This window comes from Lissotriton vulgaris, chromosome 5 (assembly GCF_964263255.1).
Source record: "Lissotriton vulgaris chromosome 5, aLisVul1.2, whole genome shotgun sequence".
Classification (NCBI taxonomy): Eukaryota; Metazoa; Chordata; class Amphibia; order Caudata; family Salamandridae; genus Lissotriton; species Lissotriton vulgaris.
The window spans coordinates 180,265,362-180,288,124 of NC_141693.1; the positions used below are offsets into that span (position 1 = coordinate 180,265,362).

The following is a 22,763-nucleotide window of genomic DNA, read 5'->3' on the forward strand; positions in this document are numbered from 1 at the left end:
GTAGTGAGGGCAGAGTGCAGAGTAGTGAGTGCAGAGTAGTGAGTGCAGAGTGCAGAGTAGTGAGGGCAGAGTAGTGAGGGCAGAGGAGTGAGGGCAGAGTAGTGAGGGCAGAGTAGTGAGTGCAGAGTAGTGAGGGCAGAGTAATGAGTGCAGAGTAGTGAGGGCAGAGTAGTGAGGGCAGAGTGCAGAGTAGTGAGGGCAGAGTGCAGAGTAGTGAGGGCAGAGTAGTGAGGGCAGAGTAGTGAGGGCAGAGTAGTGAGGGCAGAGTAGTGGGGGCAGAGTAGTGAGGGCAGAGTAGTGAGGGCAGAGTAGTGAGGGCAGAGTAGTGAGGGCAGAGTAGTGAGGGCAGAGTAGTGAGGGCAGAGTAGTGAGGGCAGAGTGCAGAGTAGTGAGTGCAGAGTGCAGAATAGTGAGGGCAGAGTAGTGAGGGCAGAGTAGTGAGGGCAGAGTAGTGACGGCAGAGTAGTGAGGGCAGAGTAGTGAGGGCAGAGTAGTGAGGGCAGAGTAGTGAGGGCAGAGTAGTGAGGGCGGAGTAGTGAGGGCAGAGTGCAGAGTAGTGAGGGCAGAGTGCAGAGTAGTGAGGGCAGAGAAGTGAGGGCAGAGTAGTGAGGGCAGAGAAGTGAGGGCAGAGTAGTGAGGGCAGAGTGCAGTGTAGTGAGGGCAGAGTAGTGAGGGCAGAGTAGTGAGGGCAGAGTAGTGAGTGCAGAGTAGTGAGGGCAGAGTAGTGAGGGCAGAGTAGTGAGGGCAGAGTAGTGAGGGCAGAGTAGTGAGTGCAGAGTAGTAAGGGCAGAGTAGTGAGGGCAGAGTAGTGAGGGCAGAGTAGTGAGGGCAGAGTGCAGAGTAGTGAGGGCAGAGTAGTGAGGGCAGAGTAGTGAGTGCAGAGTAGTGAGGGCAGAGTAGTGAGTGCAGAGTAGTGAGTGCAGAGTAGTGAGGGCAGAGTAGTGAGGGCAGAGTAGCGAGGGCAGAGTAGTGAGTAGTGAGGGCAGAGTAGTGAGGGCAGAGGGCAGAGTAGTGAGGGCAGAGGGCAGAGTAGTGAGTGCAGAGTAGTGAGTGCAGAGTAGTGAGTGCAGAGTAGTGAGGGCAGAGTAGTGAGGGCAGAGTAGTGAGTGCAGAGTAGTGAGTGCAGAGTAGTGAGGGCAGAGTAGTGAGTGCAGAGTAGTGAGTGCAGAGTAGTGAGGGCAGAGTAGTGAGTGCAGAGTAGTGAGGGCAGAGTAGTGAGGGCAGAGTAGTGAGGGCAGAGTAGTGAGGGCAGAGTAGCGAGGGCAGAGTAGTGAGGGCAGAGGGCAGAGTAGTGAGGGCAGAGGGCAGAGTAGTGAGTGCAGAGTAGTGAGTGCAGAGTAGTGAGTACAGAGTAGTGAGGGCAGAGTAGTGAGGGCAGAGTAGTGAGGGCAGAGTAGTGAGGGCAGAGTAGTGAGGCCAGAGTAGTGAGGGCAGAGTAGTGAGGGCAGAGTAGTGAGGGCAGAGTGCAGAGTAGTGAGTGCAGAGTAGTGAGTGCAGAGTAGTGAGGGCAGAGTAGTGAGGGCAGAGTAGTGAGGGCACAGTAGTGAGGGCAGAGTAGTGAGGGCAGAGTAGTGAGGACAGAGTAGTGAGGGCAGAGTAGTGAGGGCAGAGTGCAGAGTAGTGAGGGCAGAGTGCAGAGTAGTGAGGGCAGAGTGCAGAGTAGTGAGGGCAGAGTGCAGAGTAGTGAGGACAGAGTGCAGAGTAGTGAGGGCAGAGCAATGAGGGCAGAGTGCAAAGTAGTGAGGGCAGAGTAGTGAGTGCAGAGTAGTGAGTGCAGAGTAGTGAGTGCAGAGTAGTGAGGGCAGAGTAGTGAGTGCAGAGTAGTGAGGGCAGAGTAGTGAGTGCAGAGTAGTGAGTGCAGAGTAGCGAGTGCAGAGTAGTGAGGGCAGAGTAGTGAGTGCAGAGTAGTGAGGGCAGAGTAGTGAGGGCAGAGTAGTGAGTAGTGAGGGCAGAGTAGTGAGGGCAGAGGGCAGAGTAGTGAGGGCAGAGGGCAGAGTAGTGAGGGAAGAGGGCAGAGTAGTGAGGGCAGAGTAGTGAGTGCAGAGCAGTGAGTGCAGAGTAGTGAGTACAGAGTAGTGAGGGCAGAGTAGTGAGGCCAGAGTAGTGGGGGCAGAGTAGTGAGGGCAGAGTGCAGAGTAGTGAGTGCAGAGTAGTGAGGGCAGAGTAGTGAGGGCAGAGTAGTGAGGGCACAGTAGTGAGGGCAGAGTAGTGAGGGCAGAGTAGTGAGGCCAGAGTAGTGAGGGCAGAGTAGTGAGGGCAGAGTAGTGAGTGCAGAGTAGTGAGGGCAGAGTAGTGAGGGCAGAGTAGTGAGGGCACAGTAGTGAGGGCAGAGTAGTGAGGGCAGAGTAGTGAGGGCAGAGTGCAGAGTAGTGAGGGCAGAGTAGTGAGGGCAGAGTGCAGAGTAGTGAGGGCAGAGTGCAGAGTAGTGAGGGCAGAGTGCAGAGTAGTGAGGACAGAGTGCAGAGTAGTGAGGGCAGAGTAGTGAGGGCAGAGTGCAAAGTAGTGAGGGCAGACTAGGGAGTGCAGAGTAGTGAGTGCAGGTGCAGAGTGGTGTGTGCTGTTGAGTGCAGAGTGGTGTGTATTGACAATGTAAATGACAATGCCATTTATTTATGATTTAAAGAAAAAAAAAGAAATGTCATGAGCAATGCCAATAGCTCTACCTTTAATGATGCCGAGACCATTGCATTGTAAATGCTTGTTTCTTTTACTTCCAGCACTCCATAAGTGTGCATATGCTTATAGGCCCTCTCCTACCTGTTCTTCTTCTCCTTCCCACCTTCTCCTGTCCGTCATGTGCCCCCATCCGCCTTCCTCCCTCTATCTCGAGTGTTGCCCTCTCCGGGTCATTACTTACCCAATTCACATCTCCACTCCTGCGTTGTTGCCCCATCATTGTTACTTGCCCTGTCGTATTACCCCAGTCCCACGTTATTATTTAAACCATTGTCTCCTGCTCCTGACACCCTCCTCCTGTTGATCCTTCCCCCACCCCCGCTTGCAGCCACGCTGCTGTGCAGCATGCACTGGCGGCCGCCACTAACAAAGAGTGGTGGACTGATGAGGGGAGCACGGGGGAGCGGGGGAACGGGAGAGTGAGGCCAGGTTGGAGACACAGGATGGGTAAATTATAATTTTAAAAACTTACCTGACGCAGGCTCCCCCTTTTCATCACTCCTGCTGGCCTCTTCCTGGGTCCCAGCAACCCCTGCGACAGACTCCCAACAGAGCAGCGCAGGGATTGGTCTGAGCAGGCTGAAAAGACTGCTCAGACCATGGAGTCTGCGGGGGTTTCTCCAGCCCGGCTGCTGAATGCAGCCAGACTGGAGAAACCTAGGTGCGCATGTGTGTTTTGGTCACCCTGAGACGTCCGGCCAAACACACATGAACACTTAGGGAATGCACAAGCACTCCTCCTCCACCCGCCTATAGGGCATAGGCGGGTGGAGGAGGAGTGCTTGTGCACCTCCATGCACAAGCTTGCAAACAAAAAATAAAACGATGCTATAGCATGGTTTTATTTTTCGTTTGATGGCTCTGCGGCAAGCAGTGGGGCGACGGTCATCCACTATTACGGAGTAGCCGCCACTGGGCTAAAACATATTGTCAAATTCAAAAGGTCCCGCATAGGCGGGACCTTTTGCTTGGCTTTGCCAATGCTTGTTGAATGTTATGTCCTGTCCCCCCCAGTAAATGCAGCGGTGATTTGCATGTGCCATAGAACACTGCTGAGGGCATGGCTCAGCATCTGTTTTAGCTTCATCTGCAGCTTATGGGTTTCTTTCGAGGTCCCTCTGGAATCGCGCAGCCCCTGAATGTCTCTGGTTCTTTCTCCTAACTTTGAGATTATCCTTTGCCCTTCACCCCCAGCCTTCTCCCACCTGCCACGACTCCTTTCTTGCAGTATAGCGCTTGTGGCTCCCAGCGTCTCCCCAGCGCTGACGACTCTTCCGGCTTTCTCTGTCACGCTCATACATAAAACATATTCTAAATTGAGATTCCATTTCCCTGACAGCCATGTCACGAGACCACAGGGTTCGTTTATTACGGGGCTCTGTAAATCCATCATGACGCCTCTTTCCCCGAGGTATGCCACTTCTCTGAGACTTTACATCATTTGCCGACTGGATCAAGGACGCTTTTTTTGCTCCCACTCTGGAGCGCCTGACCTGTAGCCCGACTAACGTGCTCGCCGCAGAAGATTTCTGTTTTAATAAAGTAACCTCCCTGGGGCTGCCTTCAGACGCGGTGCGGGGAATTTCTGTGCACGAGTCAAACCAGTATTTCTCCATTGGAGCGCTCCCCATCCCCTAATGAAGAAGCCATTTCCGGATTTTTCTTGTAATTTGGTCTCACGTAGGAATGCTGCCCTTATGCAGCTGGCACACTTCACTTTAAGGTGGAGGACATGGAAATATTTTAGAGTTAGAGAGGGGTTAACATTTCTACCTTTTCTGCTTCTTCCGTCGACCCTTGTGGAACTCGTTGAAACCTTTGTAATTTAATTAATCAGATTTTTGCTCTTTTTAATTTCAGTATGATTTTTTGGTCTGTTATATATATATATAATGCAAACTTTTCAGGTTTTGATGTTATTAATTCTTCCTATGTGCACAGTAAGGAAATCAGTGTACTACAGTAGGTATTGCATGACACATATTAACGCATATCACAATTTCCGAAACTTTCCATTGCCTGTATGGTATCGCTTACAGTTTCTCAAATTCAACAAATTTAGGAGATCCACTTCCCCGCCCACATATCCTGCATTTTCAGAATTCCTCCTCAGCTTTGGGTGCCTCGTGTTTTTATGTCAAGGGCGAGACATATATTCGCAAAAATTAATACATTGTGGGCCAGATGTAGGAGCCCAAATACCGGTCGGTAACGGCCGAATTCGGCCGTTACCGACCGGTATTTGGTGATTAGGATGTAGGGGCATCATCTACAGATTCGGTAAATTTACCGATTCGGTAAATTTACCGATTCTGTAAAATACTGAATCAGTAATTTTACCGATTCGGTAAAACCCAGATGTAGGTGGGACTCTTCTGAGTCCCAAAGGCCTTTCAGATTCGGTATTTTACCACCCAATCCAATTGGGTGGTAAAATACCGAATCCTGGTGTGCATGCACACCTGTGCAATGTGACACACAGACATGCCCTTAGGGCATGTCTGTGTGCCACATGGCACAAAAGTCCGGAATTGGGGTGCTAGAGGGTGTCAAAGTGACACCCCCTGCACCCTTGCAGGATCCAGTATTTACCGAATCGGTATTGCCCATTGATTCCTATGGGCTTCATGGCCCATAGGAATCAATGGGCAATACCGATTCGGTATTTACCGAATCGGTAAATACCGAATCCTACCGATTCGGTAATTCTCAATTTGGAATTACCTACATCTCTCCCCTTCATATTTACCGACTCTAAAATACTGAATCAGTAAAATTTGGTATTTAAGAGTCGATAAATATGACTTACCTACATCTGGCCCTGTGTTATTTGAAATCAAGACTTTATAATGAAGGAACAACCTTGCTCTTTTCAGGATACCTATTGCATGCTTGGGTTGACTCACCTTTGCAATTAATTAAAAATCGTTTGTTTTTCTTGCCCTATTTGTCTTAGCTAGCTTGTGATATATGCTGTGATTTCACTTCTTACCTTTAATGGCTTTAGCTTTACTTCCATTTAATTAGGTAAACACTACTTTATTAGGGAACATACCATCCGGGCTCTAAAATGAATTCTAAGAAGCCTCCTCATCACTTTAGTTCTTCGAAACAAAGCTATCTCCCTTTTGAGGAAGGTGGAATATTAAAACAAAATATCGAAATCTCTAAACTAGTTTATTTTCATCACGGAATGATGGGTGTCCTTTTTCCATGCTTGTGAAAAGACAAGGTGTAAGGAAAACAATGTACCACACTCTGAGACACTGATGTTTCGCGCCATGCATCTAGAGTAAAACTTCTGGTTCAAATAAAGGAGACTATGCATCCACTGCTTTTAAGGAGAGGAAAGAGGGTCTGTTATCCAGTAGCTTCTCGACTGAGTTCGCTCTTGAAGAAACCTTTCTTGACAGCAGATGATACATTATGTCCATCTCCTTATTGACATTCAGAAAAATTGGTGGAAAAGTAATTAGCATGTTAGCTTCTGGAGTCTGTATGGGGTAGGCATACTTCTTCCTTGATAGAAATTGGGATTTTGGTTGGCAGAGTATGCACCCTGTCCAAGCAGAAGCCATAATCCTAGTCAGAGTAAATCACTACACAACCTAAATTATCCTGTGCTCACCCTCTGGTAGCTCTGCACAGAGCAGTCAGGCTTAATTTAAGAGGCAATGTGTGCAACAGTAAAACAGTGAAAACACCACAAAAGACTCCCGAACTGTTTAGAAAATAAATGTAATTTTAAGATAAAAAGATCAAAATGATGATAGTCCATTCAATAGACATTGAAGTATGAGGTTGTGCGGAATCAAAAAGTCAGAGGAGCGATTAGCAACAATAGGCGCTTAAGGGATTTATCGGGTCGCCCTAGGCCAGGATAAAGTCATGAGTTAAGGCCAACTGCGAGTGAGCGCTGTCTGGCAGCCGTGAGCTCCTTGGGTCCACTGAACAAAAGTACCTTTGATCCAGACGATGTCATTGCTACGAGGCTGCATAGATCCTGCTGTGGATGAGGTGCATAAAAGTCTTCCACGTGAACCCAGTGATGCACGAGTCCACTACATGTTGAGCCGAGTGTGTGCTGGTTCTGACCCACACAGAGAGGCATTGATCTGATGCAGATGTGTGAGTGTGAGTTGACGAGCACCTCAGGGCCTCATTTCCAAGGGTCCAGGACTGGGTTAGCACTACTTGGAAGGGCAGACTCATGGCTCATAGAGTACAGGTACAGATGCAGGTGGTTCAAGTCTTTGATATCCCTGAGATCTGGGATCAGGAGAAATGAATGAATGAACGAATGAACATGAGGATAGCCCGCAAGTCCTTGGAGTCACTCTGGTGTCAAGTCTGTCTCATCCAGTCGGTCGATCAGCAGGCAGCAGGGTGGCTCAGCACAGCAAGGTAGAACTCTGCAAAGCAGTGGTCCAGCAGCATAGCAGTCCTTTTAACAGCACCACAACTTCTTCCTGGTGGTGTGGTCAGGTTAGGAGGTGTACTGCCTTGGTAGTGTCAGTGCCTTTGAAGTGGGGGGGACTTCAAAGAGTGGTCTTTGAAGTGCACATATCTCCTTTAAACTCAGCCCTGTCTCCAGACTAGCTATGGGGGTAAATTGGTGCTTTGTGTAGGGACAGGACACTACCTATTGATGTGTAAGTGTCAGCTCCTCACTTCCCACCTGCCCAGGAAGACCCAACAGAATGCAGATGTATTTAGACGGGTACTCAGACACACCCAGCCTTCCTGGGTTTGTGGCTGTCTAGATGGAATACACTAAGTGTAGGTGTCACCCACTCCAGACATGTATTTGAGACTGGCTGCGAACCACATAGAGCTGTAAGAGCAGAGAAATATCCACTTTCTAAAAGTGGCATTTCTAAAATAGTAATGTTAAATTCAATTTTACCAGTAAAGAGGATTTATCATTACCATTCCAAAATATATCAAACATAATGCAGCTACTCCTTTTTGATTAAGAATTACAGCTTAAAAGTGTATCGAGGAATTCCCAATATTACCCATTGAGAGGAGTAGGCCACACAGTACTGAAAACAAATTGAGGACATGTAAAACTTAAGAGTACATGTTCTACCTTTTACTTAACAGTACACTGCCCTTAGGGCTACCAGGGCCTACCTTAGGGGTGATATTGGTGTAATAAAAGTGCAGGTTAAGGCTTGGCAAGTAGCTTTAAATGCCAAGTCGAAGTGGCAACAAACTGCACTCTCAGGCCCTGCAGTGGCAGGCCTGAGACATGGTTAAGGGGCTAGGTATATGGGTGACACAATCAGTGCTGCAGGCCCACTAGTATCATTTAATTTACAGGCCCAGGGCACCTGTAGTGCACTCTACTAGGGACTTATAAGTCGATTAAACATGCCAATTGGGGATGAACCAGTATTACAATATTTAAGAAAGAGAGCAAAAGCACAAGCACTTTAGCACTGTTTAGCAGTGGTAAAGTGTGCAGAGTCCTAAAGCCAGGAAAAACTAGGTTAGAAAAATGGACGGAGGCATGCAAAAATCTGGGGGAAGACCACCCTAAGGCTGTCACATCTAATGTGTTTCCCCCACCTCAAATTGAGGAGAGCTACCCAAACCCTTTGGACCTCTCTTCGCAAAGGCAGAAGAATCTGTGGAGATCATCCGCATGGGTGTGGTCTGTCCCCGGGCGATGTTCCACCATAAAGTTCCTTCCCTGTAGGTAGATGGACCATCTCAACAGTTTGGAATTTTCATTCCTCATCTGCATGAGCCATCCGAGGGGTCTGTGGTCTTCTGAGCTCAGAAGTGAGTCCCAAACAGGTATGGTCACAATTTCCTTAATGCCCAGATCAGCACAAAAGCTTCTCATTCAATGGCACAACACCTCTGTTCTTGTGAAAATAACCTCCTGCTAATGAAGGCTATGAGTTGGTCTAGGCCCACCACATTCAGTTGTGCTATGACTGCCCCAAGACATGCTCTGAACGTCTTCGTGATGAATTCCTTGGAGAAGTTAGGGGCCCTGAGAGCAGGTGGTGTGTACATGGCTTCTTTGAGAGAATCAATGGCTTTGTGACAAACCTATGTCCAGATCACCAATCTGGGCTGCTTCTTGGAAGTCGGCTCTGTTCAGGGGGCAACAATGGTGCCATTGACTTTAACCCCTTGCATGCTGATGATGGCCCCAGCTGTCATGCACTACGGCACTCGCGTGCTGATGACGGCTGGGGGCCGTCATAAACCCGCCCACTTGCGATTTTGCCGCACAGGCGCAGACTCGCGGCCGCATGCAAGGGCTTAACAAATCTGCGGTAGAAGCCAGTGATGCTTAAGATGGCTCTGACTTCTGTTTCGGTTCTAGGTGGTTCCTAGGCCATGATGGTTTCAATCTTGGCCTGGAGGGGCTGCCCAGTGCCTCCACCTACCAGGTGTCCCAAAACATCACGGAACTTTGCCCAATCTGGCCCTTACCTGCCTTGATGGTTAGGCCTGCCTATTGCAAGGCCTGAGGCCCCTCATGGAGGTGATGCAGGTGTACTTCCCAGCTGGAACCGTAGACGTCAATGTTGTCCAAGTAGGCGCCACAAAAAACCTCCTTACCAGCCAGGACAATGTTAACCAACCCACGGGAGTTAGCAGTAGCATTCTTCAATTCATGGAGCATTAACCGGAATTGGTAATGCCCCTTTGTGGTTGAGAATGCTGAGCTCTCTTTTGTCCCCTCATTCAAGGCGAACTGCCAGTACCCTGATGTCAAATCAAAAGTACAGATGAGCCTGTCAGTGAGTTCATAAGCTCTGGGGATGGGGTGTGCATCAATCCTTGTGACAAAGTTAAGTCCTCAGTAGTCCACGCAGAACTGGAGTTCTAGTTTGGCGCATGGCGGGCCAGTCTTTGGTACCAACACCATGAGGCTGGACCAGGGACTGTTAGAGGGTTCAATCACCTTTAAGGATAACCTCTTGGAGACTTCCTCCTTGATGCAGGCTCTCATCCTGTCTGACAAACAGTAAATTTGTTCGTTACAGGGAGGACCGTCTCCTGTGTTGACATCATGGATACACAGATGTGTGAGTCCAGGGGTGAGAGAAAATAGTGAGGCACTGTCCCAGCAACTGGTAACAATTACTTTGCTGTTCTGGGGTCAGGGTGGTAGAGAGGTTGACACCCTCCACTAATCCATCGTGCTCCTGTGCAGAGAGGAGGTTATGGAGAGGTTCACTCTCCTCTTCCACTCCCTCGTCTGTCACTAGGAGCATGCTCACTTCAGACCTCTCTAAGTGAGGCTTCAGTTGGTTCACATGGAACACCCTTAGGTGGTTCCAAAGGGTCTGGGGGTACACCAGGCAGGTTATCTCCCCTTTTCGCCCCTTGATCTCATATGGGCCCGTCCAGCAGTCCTGGAGAGCTCTGGGCTCAACTGGTTTCATGACCCATACCTTTTGGCAAGGTTGATTCTTCTAGTGTGGCCTTCTGGACGTGCCAGCATGAACGTCAATTAATGATTTGCTAAATGATTGGTTAGAAAGCAAATTTCCAAAGGTTAAATTGGTGCGTGTTTCAGTACATTGTAACCAGGGAAATTCCAGCTTTAATTTTCTAAATATGAAGAGATATTTCACATTTGAATCTTTCTGGGCCTCAAAACAAACGCAATGCAATGGATTTGAAAAGGTACACTCACGCCATCGTTTGATGCTCACAATAGAATGCATAGACGCATTAGTCATGTAATGCTTTTTTCCTAACCGAAAATTAATGTTGTCAATAGCATGTTGCGACAGCCGTTCACGTTTTTCCAAAACTGTAGAGAGTAACATTTAAACGCTATGCTCATTTTAAAGATCATTCTGAAGAAAACAACCACTAGAGTTGGAAAGCCTCAGGGTAAAGCATTTTTTAAAGCTGGTTTACAAACCTGCCTGTTGGCGCCGTTGCAAGGTGTCCTGGCTCACCGCTGTTTGAATTTTCTTTATCAAGTTGGCAGTTCTGTAAACTGTGCTCAGTGCCCCAAATCTGGTTAATAAAGATTTTGCAAACTAGTAAATAGTTCTATATTCAGGTGGGTGGACGAGACTCCTTGTCAATTAACTATACACGGTGATGGGAAATGGCACAGTTTTCCATTGCTAATATGGTATATGTTTGGACTACGTTATGTATAATAATACTATTTTTAGTTTTGGGAGTTATATATAGTGCAAAGTAAACTCGATCCGAAGGTATCAGAGTGCTTTACATGAACACCAGTTGCATGACAGGCGGAGACATACATTTTTTAGGCACAGGGAGTTTAAGTGATTTGCCCAGAATCACAGGATGTTGAGCCGAGACGCGAACCCAATTTCCAGCTTCAAAGTCGGCCGCTCTTGCTGTTACCCACATCCGCACCTGCTGCGGGGCAAACGCATGCCGCAAATCAGAGCCGGCTTTTGCTAAGACAGCACCCCGTACAGAGAGAAATGTGGTGCCCTTACCGTTGCTAATGCTATCGAATTAAATGAAACAGCTGGAGCCCCTTTCGTGTTTCCTGGTCAGTCCCAGGCTGAGCAGTGACTGACCCCTGAACGCAAACATCTCTGGGCCGCCGCCAGCGCACTCAAATCACTGTTAGTTTTGCTGCCTTACGCTGATGAGGGCGGTGTTGATGTGTACCAGCAGGGGTGAGAGGATGAAGGGAAGTAGGGCAAGGAACGGGGCTAAAAACATTACCCACAGTATAATGAAGGATTACATCTGTTTTAAACCTTCAAACCTCTTTAAACTTGCAAATGAGACAGAATTGAGCACGCAGGGGCACTGACAAGACTGGAGCAAGAGGACAGGGGTGGTGCTGTAGAAATAACCAAAATGCATCCAGCTCTGTGTGCCCCCAGAATATTGCAACCCGGGCCTTGCTGATTTCCCATGCTAAAGGCCAGCCCTGCTGCCAATGTAGCACGAAGAGCTGTTCCACTTCATTGTTCGCCTGCTGCTTAATATACTGTTTGATAAACTATTTTTAGCTGCATTCAGTCATAAATAAAAACTGCAGGCGCTTTGTGGTGATGTAGGATTGGAAAGGGCTTGTTGCTCTGGTAGTGAATGATTCCCGCTGGCTCAGTACTTTGGTATTTCAATCTGCCCTACGGGTCCACAACACTTCTTTGAGCCTGTACACTACTTGTCTTGAGCACGTGTGCTATTACTATCCCACCTGTACGCATTTGTGCTACTTTCTCATCCTCAAGCCTGTGTGCTACTTGCTCCCTCTCAAACATGTGTGCTACTTGCTCCCTCTCAAACCTGTGTGCTACTTGCTCCCTCTCAAACCTGTGTGCTACTTGCCTCAGGCCTATGTGCTACTTGCCATTGTAGAACCAGTGTCCTGTTTACCACCCACCCCCATATGAAATTGTAAGCCATCAAACCGCCTTTAAACCTGTATGCTTCATGCCCACTCTCGAGCCTGCTGTCTACCTGCCTGGAGCCTGTGTACTACTTGCCTCCTCTTCAAACCCGAGGACCACTTGCCCACTCTTGAGCCTGTGAACTTGCCTACCCCTGAGCCTGTAAACTATCCACCCATCCCTGAGTCTGTGTGTTTAATGCTCACCAATAGACACCTCTTAATCCAATGCCAATGTTGAAAGAATACAGCTATAATCAGGGTTCAGTGGGCCCCTCAGGCATCTTGCCCTGGTGCCACTGCACCTGCTGCACCAATGTAAGCTACCCCCACTGAACCCCGATTATTGCTGTATTTGAGTGGCCATTTCCTGTCTTGCACTAGGGAACATGACTGATGCTTTAAATGAGCTTCATTTAATGCTGTCAGATTATTTTGAGAAGGAGAGTACCTGCACTTCTCAGCAGAAGTGCGACATTTTTTATTGGAAAGTAATGGCATTTCTGAGATACAAACAGGCACTCTGGCATAGGGTTTAGAAACAGAATGGAGGCAGCACCAAGTATGAAGTAGACCAGGACCACGTAGTATCAAAAATAAATTCTTTTATTTTTTCATTTATAAGACAGCCAACGCGTTTCGCTCCCCAACCATGGGAGCTTCGTCAGGGCAAGGGTGTTATCAGATCTTGAAGCGACGGAATGACGTCAGTGAAAACGTTTGACCAAAACAGTACGGATGAAAATTAACAGCGTCCTGTTAGTGCGGTGTCCCCATGACGGGTCGATCGAATCCATAATGGGGACACCGCACTAACAGGATGCTTTTAGCATTTGTGGTGGCAGCTTATTATGGTCTGCGCATGTGCTTGTCTTTGGACGCCAAAAATTTTACATTAATTTTCATCCGTACTGTTTTGGTCAAACGTTTTCACTGACGTCATTCCGTCGCTTCAAGATCTGATAACACCCTTGCCCTGACGAAGCTCCCATGGTTGGGGAGCGAAACGCGTTGGCTGTCTTATAAATGAAAAAATAAAAGAATTTATTTTTGATACTACGTGGTCCTGGTCTACTTCATACTTGGTGCTGCCTCCATTCTGTTTCTAAAGTCTTTGTCTGGATTTCCAGTAGGACCAAACCGCAGCAGGTCCTGGAGGTTATCAGCACAACAATAAATTGGACATTTGAGGGACATCGGAAAATAGAGGTGCTGGCTGCCAGATCCGCTGTGGAACTTTTTTCTTTGGACTCTGGCATTGAAGGACTGGGTTATTTAAGACCCAGCGGTGCCAGGGGACAACACCTGAAACCTTCGTGGGTAACCTGCTCCGGTGTACGAATGACAGAGACACGGGAATCTTCCTTCGGCGTCAAAGATTCAAGTTTTATTTACTGCAGGGAAACACAGAAGTCACAGGAAGTACAACGAGTGTAGTTCGGGGAGACTGCTTCAAATTGGTTCTGTGGATCGCTCCTTTTATACACGATTCTCCCATAGGTTTACATGGTACACAAAGGTTTACGACTTGGTTCCCATAATTATCCCCGAGAGGGGTCGCTTTGGTCACTTTGATACATTCAAGGTCCGGAACATAAGTGCGGAAATATTTGGCGGTTCCCAACTGTAAAAACCCATCTTCCCACCATTAGTACATTTCCAACCAGCAGTAAAACAGATCGAAGAAGGAACAAGAACAGGTGTAGAGGAAGATGGAGACAGTGGGGAGATTGGAAAGGGTGTAAAAAGGGGAGGTATCGGAAAACACGAGCTACAGGCATCAAAGGGACGTGCCTAATAAGATGCACGGCTGAGACAATAAACCGGCACGGCAAGATGAGCCTCGAGCGGGGCCATCTGCCTTACAGTATCATCCCCCTCGTCATAAAGACACTTTCAAAGGACATGTGTCTTCCGCAAATCTCTTGGGAATCCCAGGGTCGCGAAGCGGACAACGTCCGTTTGCTGGCTACCTGAGGGCAAGGAAACAAAATGGATGCCGTATCTAAGATGGAACCCGTGGGTACAGATGAAAAACCCACGTAACAAACGAACGGTTTAAGTTAGCACAGCGAAACTGCGCACACTTACTAAACTCGTCATTTGCGGTTCATAGATACCAGACTCGACCATATTCGTGCGAGTCAAAAACACCACTTACAATTGTCACGGAACCTCAGACGCTCCTTTTGCCCTCATGTAGGCAAGCACTAGTCGGAATCATACTCGATATTCATCAGACCATCTAGATGTTGCTGTAACATAGCTCTGTCCAACCAAGTTCCCTTGGTAACAGGCGGCTGTCTTATACATGTTGTAGCACAAAGGCCACATAAGGCAGGACCACACTGCACACAAAGGCAACACGTGAACAGGAACGCCACAACAACTCCGATGATCATCAGAATCTTCCAACCCCAAGTCGACATCAGGCCCCAAAACCACCCAAGTAGCGTCCAATCCCCTACATCCACGTGTATGGATTCAGAGATCTTATGCAACTTTGAGATGGCTTGATAGACAGTCGGAGCGTTATCTGGAATGAAAATACAACAGCTCGAATGGATCACCTTACATACCCCACCTCGATCTGCTAAGATCGCGTCTAAAACCATACGGTTTTGTAACGTCATAAGTCTATCCGCCCGAAGTTCTGTGGTGATATTACCAAGGGCACTGGCAGTAATATTAGCTGTCGATTGTACCACTCGAGTCAACTGTCTCAGGTTCCTACTATTAACCATAGGCCCCCAAAACGGGAGGAAACCCTTGAAAAAGTCTCCTGCCTCTTGACCGGCGGTGTCCTCTTTGCTAATTACGCCTCTCACAACTCTAGTTTTGTGATAGTCTGCGTCTACAGTGAACGTCGGAGGCAACAGATTTGCGATAAAACATGAGCCCACAAAGTCGGAGGGCAACCATGCATACGCACGATCATGGCAGACAAAGTACGTACCCTTGGCAGCCAGAAACACAGGGGACGAGACCATCGGCAGAATGTAATTTTCAGTGCAAGCACTCTCTCCAAGTCGGGCTTTCGATCTTCGGCCACGACCCATTAAACAAAAATTACCAATGTGGGGTACGACCCATATCGGAGGCGAGCTTTTAAGCTGTTTATCACTCGTGAGCGCACTATACTCGACCTTACTCAGGACCCTATAGGCTTGTACCTCTTCCTCTGGGATGAGCGACGGCTCATAGATATCTCTATCTAAATCTTCTATCGCTATGGACAAAGGCTTATGATACGAGCCAGGGCCAAAGTAGGGAGAACGTGGCTCTCGACTGGGGTAAGAATCTAGTGCGCTTCGAAACATTGTTTGAAATGCTCGAGCGGACCCCTGGGAACTATACGGTAACACCAGATATGGAATTCCCTTATCCGTGGTATGTGGCATCAACCCACACACCCAACAATTAGTAGTGTTAACCACTAACTGGTGCTGGTGAAGGAGCTGAATAAAGGAATTATTGCGGAATTCTGCACGTCTAGCCTGCTCGTGTTCGGGTAAGATATGGAAAGAATGAGGAGATGCAGTGGAGGTAAGTTTAGGGTCAGAAGTAGGAGTAGGTATGGCAGAAGGTAAGAAGTAAGACATCGTGTAATACACCCCACCCGCCAATAATGCAGAAACAGTCAAAAGCAATACGAATATTTGAAGCATAAAACATTTGGTACGAGTAAGTTGTTGTAACTTGAACCTTTGCGCCTGAGCTTCTTCCAAATCCATCAGCTTTGAAAACGCCATCCCCTACGACCGTCCGCAACGTTTCTTGACGCACTTCGTTCTGTGTGGCAGTAGTCAATCCCTAGGAGTTCCCAGGAACCGACGGTCTTTAACCTAGCGTCAAGACCTGCTAACCAGAAGGAAGTACACGCGCGGCCCTACGGCCTTTATTCACAATGTATATGCAAAAAAATGTCTCTCAGCTGTGGAAGCAAAAACACATATGGAACGAAACTCAATATATATATACAAAAATAATTACAATGATACGGGTGTTCGGACTGATCGTGGAAAACGGGATAATGCAATTGTAAAGGGGCAGAACGGGATTTTTATTTGTCCTTAGTACTGGAACGCAAAAAGTATCGAGTTTTCCCAGGATGTGTATGTTCATCAAACAAAGGATCCGATGAGGGAACAGAGTCCTGTTGATCAGCCGAATATTCTGGTCTTGAGTCTTTTGATGACAAATGTTCAACAGTGTCTTTCTGCTGCACTGAGGATTCTCCGACAGGTTGTGCGTCGCTAAAAGGTACCAACGCCGGCAATCCTTCTGATTCAGATGAAGCAATGCCCCTCCTCACCCACGAGTCTGCCGGTAATGGTATAGGACCTTTCTTCGTATGGGTGGCATGCACCCAATTTTTCCGGCCTTCTAAACGAACGGCAGTTCTCGTGGCAAGGAGGACCTGGTAGGGTCCAGTGAACCTGGGCTCCAAATTCTTCTTACGCGCAAAATTACGCGTCACCACCCAGTCTCCGGGCTGGAGCTGGTGGCCTGGAACCTCCGTCTGCGTCGGTAATGCTTCGTAAACCTGTTGGTATATTAACCTCAGTTTAGCAGTCAGATCATAAAGGTAATCAATCAACATTGGGTACTCAAGATTACAGAACACACCCGGTCTAGGGACCCCCCACACATTCGCAGGACGACCGAACACTATTTCATAGGGGCTAAGCCCTACTCGGGAGTGTACGGTTGCCCTAGTTGACAACAAAGCTAAGGGTAAAGCATCAGGCCACGAAAGACCAGTCATAGCCTGAATCTTCGCTAGCTTCAGTTTAAGGGTGCCATTATACCCTTCAACCAATCCAGCTGACTGGGGATGATTGGCGCTATGGAATTTTTGATTAATTCCAAGGCCCTTACACACACTCTTCATCACACTCCCCACAAACTCACTTCCGTTATCCGACCATACAATCCGAGGCATTCCGTACCGAGGAAAGTATTCCTTCAGTAGTATTTTCGCAGTTGACAAAGCAGTGTTGTCTTTGAGAGGATAGGCTTCAATCCATCGGGAGAACGCGTAAACCACAACTAAAACGTATTTCAGGTTATTGCATCGCTCCATATGGATGAAGTCTAATTGGATCACCTCAAAGGGACATGAAGGGGGAGCAAAACTACCAGGAGGAGTTGGGGTTCCCTTCCCAGGATTGTACAACATACATACCATACAATTCTTAACCAATCGTTCAGCACATTTCGTGATACTATCATTCTTCCACACAGGGGACAGCAACTTACAAATACCTTTCACGCTAATATGTGCTAACCCATGTGCCATTGTCACAACAGCCAGCACATACGCATCCGGCAACATCCATCTCTTATGGTCCGACAAATCAATCCAACAACCATTCGCATCCAACTTTCCCGTATGGCTGAGATACCCGCCACCCCCTCTCGACACAATCCCCAAGGATGGGAAACCGGAAACGGTTCTGAACTTTTGGAAGGCGGGAGGGAGTGACCCTCCCGGCCGTATTTATTAAAATATGAAACAAAATCAAAACATTAAAATAACAGTTTCATATTATGTACAATTTCATTTCCACATTACGATGTTTGGCTAACCTTAACATATTTCTAATACAAAGGTTCTCCTAGCCGAACTAACATCCTACAAAACATTTAACTTGAAACTGTACATCCTAACTTTTAAGGGCCAACGGCAAGGTCGTAACCGGTGTCAGATCCCTAACCAGAAATACCCCCCCCACTTGGGAGGGGCGACCGCACAGAGGCGTACCTCAAGTGCATCTACCAATTTCCCTTGACTTGACGGGGGCCCCAATGAACTCGACGCCATTTAAAGGTCGTCCGAGGACTCGTGTGAGGTGTCTAGAAGGTAGCGTAAACCCCCTCCCCACCCCACACAACTTACCACATCTGCCGTCGCAGGTGTCCTGGCCCCGGGAAATTCCCCAGGAGGGGCCCGTAGCCCCTCCTATCCAGGAAGGGGCCTTGACCGCCTTTCCTTTCCTTTCGGCGGCCCATCCTTAGAAGGGACCGCCTCCCCGTTGAGGGGCCAATGGCCACCTCCCCCGAGCGCTCCCATCCGTAATGGGTGACGCCCCCCCATAGGGATCTTCCAATTACTGCTCACCGATCATGACCTTACCGCCCGACCAAAATAAATACAATTTAACTAAAATTACTAAATTACTAAACAACCATAACTATTTCACGTATGATTACTGATCAAAACTAGTGCAGAATTACTTTATTTGAAAAAACATACTGTAAATGACCATTCTTTATTGCATACTCAAAATAACACGACAATCATCACAACCTGCAAGAAATAGAGTTACCACATCAAAACTTTATTTAAAACAACTGGCTGTCCTCAGGGGCTGGTGGGTGGGTCAAAATTGGCTCTTCGTTCCGTCTCGAGCTCACGTGCAGCGGGGAGGTGCAGCTTCAGAGCACAGGAACAAGAGGATGCTTTCTTGGCTTGTTGCTCCTTTTATCCGTCTTCGGGCGGGCGTAAACCCGCCTCCGCCTGCCTCCGGGGGCGTGGCCAGCCGCGTCAGTGTCTAGGACAACCCACTCCAGGGCGGGAAAAGGCGCGCCCCGGCTACGCCGCTTCGGGCATACCAGCCGAGACTCGCCTCCCGCCCAAGATGGCTTCCCGGGGGGATCGGGGTACTCCACCATACGTTCGGGGGGACCGAATGGTCGCCCCTTTCCATATGGCTGAGATACCCGCCACCCCCTCTCGACACAATCCCCAAGGATGGGAAACCGGAAACGGTTCTGAACTTTTGGAAGGCGGGAGGGAGTGACCCTCCCGGCCGTATTTATCAAAATATGAAACAAAATCAAAACATTAAAAAAACAGTTTCATATTATGTACAATTTCATTTCCACATTACGATGTTTGGCTAACCTTAACATATTTCTAATACAAAGGTTCTCCTAGCCGAACTAACATCCTACAAAACATTTAACTTGAAATTGTACATCCTAACTTTTAAGGGCCAACGGCAAGGTCGTAACCGGTGTCAGATCCCTAACCAGAAATACTCCCCCCACTTGGGAGGGGCGACCGCACAGAGGCGTACCTCAAGTGCATCTACCAATTTCCCTTGACTTGACGGGGGCCCCAATGAACTCGACGCCATTTAAAGGTCGTCCGAGGACTCGTGTGAGGTGTCTAGAAGGTAGCGTAAACCCCCTCCCCACCCCACACAACTTACCACATCTGCCGTCGCAGGTGTCCTGGCCCCGGGAAATTCCCCAGGAGGGGCCCGTAGCCCCTCCTATCCAGGAAGGGGCCTTGACCGCCTTTCCTTTCCTTTCGGCGGCCCATCCTTAGAAGGGACCGCCTCCCCGTTGAGGGGCCAATGGCCACCTCCCCGAGCGCTCCCATCCGTAATGGGTGACGCCCCCCCATAGGGATCTTCCAATTACTGCTCACCGATCATGACCTTACCGCCACAGGCCGGATAGTTGACCGGCTATCCGGACCCCCCACACCAACTCCTGCCTAAAGGTCATGTTTTAAACTCTTTAGCCAAGCTATGAGGTCTCCTATGAGTAACTCATTCCCCACCCGGGACAAATGGACCCCATCTCCCAGATACATACTGTCCCCCTTGATACAACCATGCGGAATAGAATGCAGTGTACTTGAACGAAACAATCTACCCAATTTGTTATTTACTTTCTTCACTGAGTGATTCAGAGCAGAAACCGAATTCGCCCCCCGCCACACTTTCCGTGGAATCATATGGGACCATGCAATTGTGCACCCTGGAACTCTTCTCGCCAACCAACTTACTGTGGAGAGTATTGCCTCGAGAAGAAGTCGTCTACCAGTGGCCACCAAATCGTTGCCCCCAAGATGGACTATGATTATAGACGGCGGTGACCTCGTCCGCCCTAACAAACCCTCGAAAAAGGATTGAAACTGGTCAATACAGAGCCCGCCCCTTCCGTAGAAGGTCACCCTGTACCCGTATTCCCCAGCCATGTGAATCATGTCACCTGCTTTGAATACGTCCGCGGCACGCCTCACGTATGAGTGGCCCACGACCCACACCTCTCTTTCCGCAGCCGGTCATGTCTGACCGCTGGTTCCCAGGTGTCGGGTCGACTGCACAGTACGCCCCGCCTCGTAAGCTTGCGAAACTGTAAACCAAACAAAACAAGAAGCGTGAGTACATCATTACAGCTTCACAACATGTGCAACCGCACATACCTTTTGTAACAATTCGAGGACCAACGCCCCAAACGTTTCACTTTTTCCACACTCAGACCCCTGGCTGTAGCCTCAGTAGCAGCCCCTATCCGAAAGGAATGGGTCCCGAACTCGCCGGGGTTCAAGCCCGCGGCCGAAATTGACATCGCAAGCACCCGCTGGAACTGAAACCTCCTCAGTGGGGTGGCGTCAGCGTGTCTCAACAAGGTCCCCCCCCATGATGCCACCCTCTGCGCCAAATATTCCTCTACGCAAACAACAGGGCACATGGGAGACCCGGGAATCCTATGTATGACTATGCAGTCCCCAATCGCACCCTGATCGGTCTTGGACCTGACAAACGAGACAGTCATCGTCTCCACCTTAACCTGAATGTGCTCTCGGCACAGTCCCCCCACCGTATCCTGCTTGTTCTTCGCCACCAGTTCGCTTACCCGCATAGCCCCATGGAATGCTAGCGCAAAAGCGGCTCGGAATAACACTGTTTCATACTGGGATGAACATGTCGCAGGGAGTACAGAAAATAACAGGGCCAATCTATCCAGACCTATCGGGTGTCTCTCATCTACTCTGCGACCCTCCAGGCGTTGCCACCCACGTAGCGCTTTCTGTACCACGAAAGACGCTGTCGGGTCCTGGATCCCATGAGCCCTTGCCATAAAGGAAATGGCGGCCCGATGCCTCTGGGCCGTAGCTACTGATTTGCCTGCCTGATGTAAAGACAGCAAAAATTTTACGACAAGCTCTTCCTGGCCCCAAAGCTCCCCCCTAGCAGAACCCAAAAAGGACCAATAGGAACGAAACGCCCCTTCATATGCCTTCCTTGTCCTGGGTGCTAAACTCTCTCCCACGAGGTTTTGTAGTTCGGGGCACCGAGAGACCAGAGAGCTTCGGGAAAGGGTGCCGCCACCGGGTCCGCTGTGGGCAGAAAACCCCAGAAGGCCTGCATACGGAAACGAGAAAGCGCATCAGCCGCTTGATTCAACACCCCCGGGACATGTCGTGCCCTAAAGAGCACATTCAACTGCATACACAATAACACAATTTCCTTGAGCAGTCTCAGAATCCATTTGCAACGTGCTGCCTGACTATTGATACACTCAACCACGGTCATGTTATCAGACCAGAACACCACAGAGTGATCCCGGAACCCCTCAGGCCATGTTTTTAGGGCCACCAAAATAGGGAAAAGTTCGAGAAAAGCAATGTTACTCGTCAGCCCGCACTCGTGCCACCATGACGGCCATTTTTGAGCCGACCATTGCGTACCGAATATGGCGCCAAAACCTATACTCCCCGCCGAATCTGTCCACAGCCCCAGCTCCTCGGAGGACACCGCCGGTTTGTTCCAGACAATTCGACCATTGAAATCCGCCAAGAATGCCAGCCAAATGCGCATGTCCTGGCGAATCTCTGCCGAGAGCCTCGTGCGGTGGTGTCCCTCCTTAAGGCCGACCATGGCTTGTGCAATCGAGCGGGAAAAGGGGCGGGCCATTGGCATTACTCTGAGGGCAAAATTCAACTGGCCCACCGTTTGTTGCAATTGATGCAGGTTTACCTTAGACTCTCGAATACAAGTTTCAAGTGATGCCCTGAATTTTAACACTTTTTCTTTGGGTAACCGAAAACAACCTTCCTCCGAGTCGAGCTCGATCCCCAGAAACTCGAGTGAAGTCGAGGGACCCACAGTCTTACCTGGTGCCAATGGCACACCAAAATGATTCATTAGAACACAAAATTCCTTTAAAGCCTGTCCACATTCTGGGTCCCCGGCTGCCCCCAGGAAAAGAAAGTCATCGAGATAATGCATAACATGTTGAAAACCCGTCTTTCTTGTGAATACCCATTGTAGAAAACAGCTGAACTTTTCAAAATAAGCACAAGATATAGAGCATCCCATTGGCATACATCTATCCATGTAATAGCGACCCTGAAACATGAAACCAAGAAGACGCTGATCGTCTGGGTGTACCGGGAGCAACCGGAACGCTGACTCGATGTCTGATTTTGCCATCAGCGCCCCGGGCCCCAGGCGATTCAACATGGCGACGGCCTCATCGAAAGATGCGTACCGCACCGAACACACTTCCGGGTCTATCGCATCATTCACGGAAAGACCTCGTGGGGCTGACAAGTTATGTATTAGCCTAAACTCACCCGGGTCCTTCTTGGGGACCACCCCTAATGGGGAACAAACAAAGTTAGCAACCGGTGGAAAATCGAATGGACCGGCAACACGCCCTCGAGTCACCTCTTTCCCAATCTTTACCTGTACCACCGCTGTAAGCTGCAGGACCGACAGTTGGTTCTTACAACTTGCTTCACCCCGAAAATCCCCCACTGGAATGCGGAAACCATATGAAAAACCGTCTCGCAACACCCCAGCGGAGACATGATCCGGGTATTCGTTGAGCCAAGGAATCATTGCCATGGTATCAATCGGGGTAGGTAAAGGCGCCCCTCGGACTATTTTAGACCTGTTTGGCGCTT

At 48.9% G+C, this 22,763-nt stretch overlaps 1 protein-coding gene across 1 annotated transcript in view; it reads left to right on the plus strand.

Moving 5' to 3' along the window:
- The window catches only part of WHRN (whirlin), a 963,606-nt gene that overhangs the window by 299,923 nt on the left and 640,920 nt on the right, over window positions 1–22,763 (plus strand). The gene's annotated exons all lie outside the window — the stretch shown is intronic.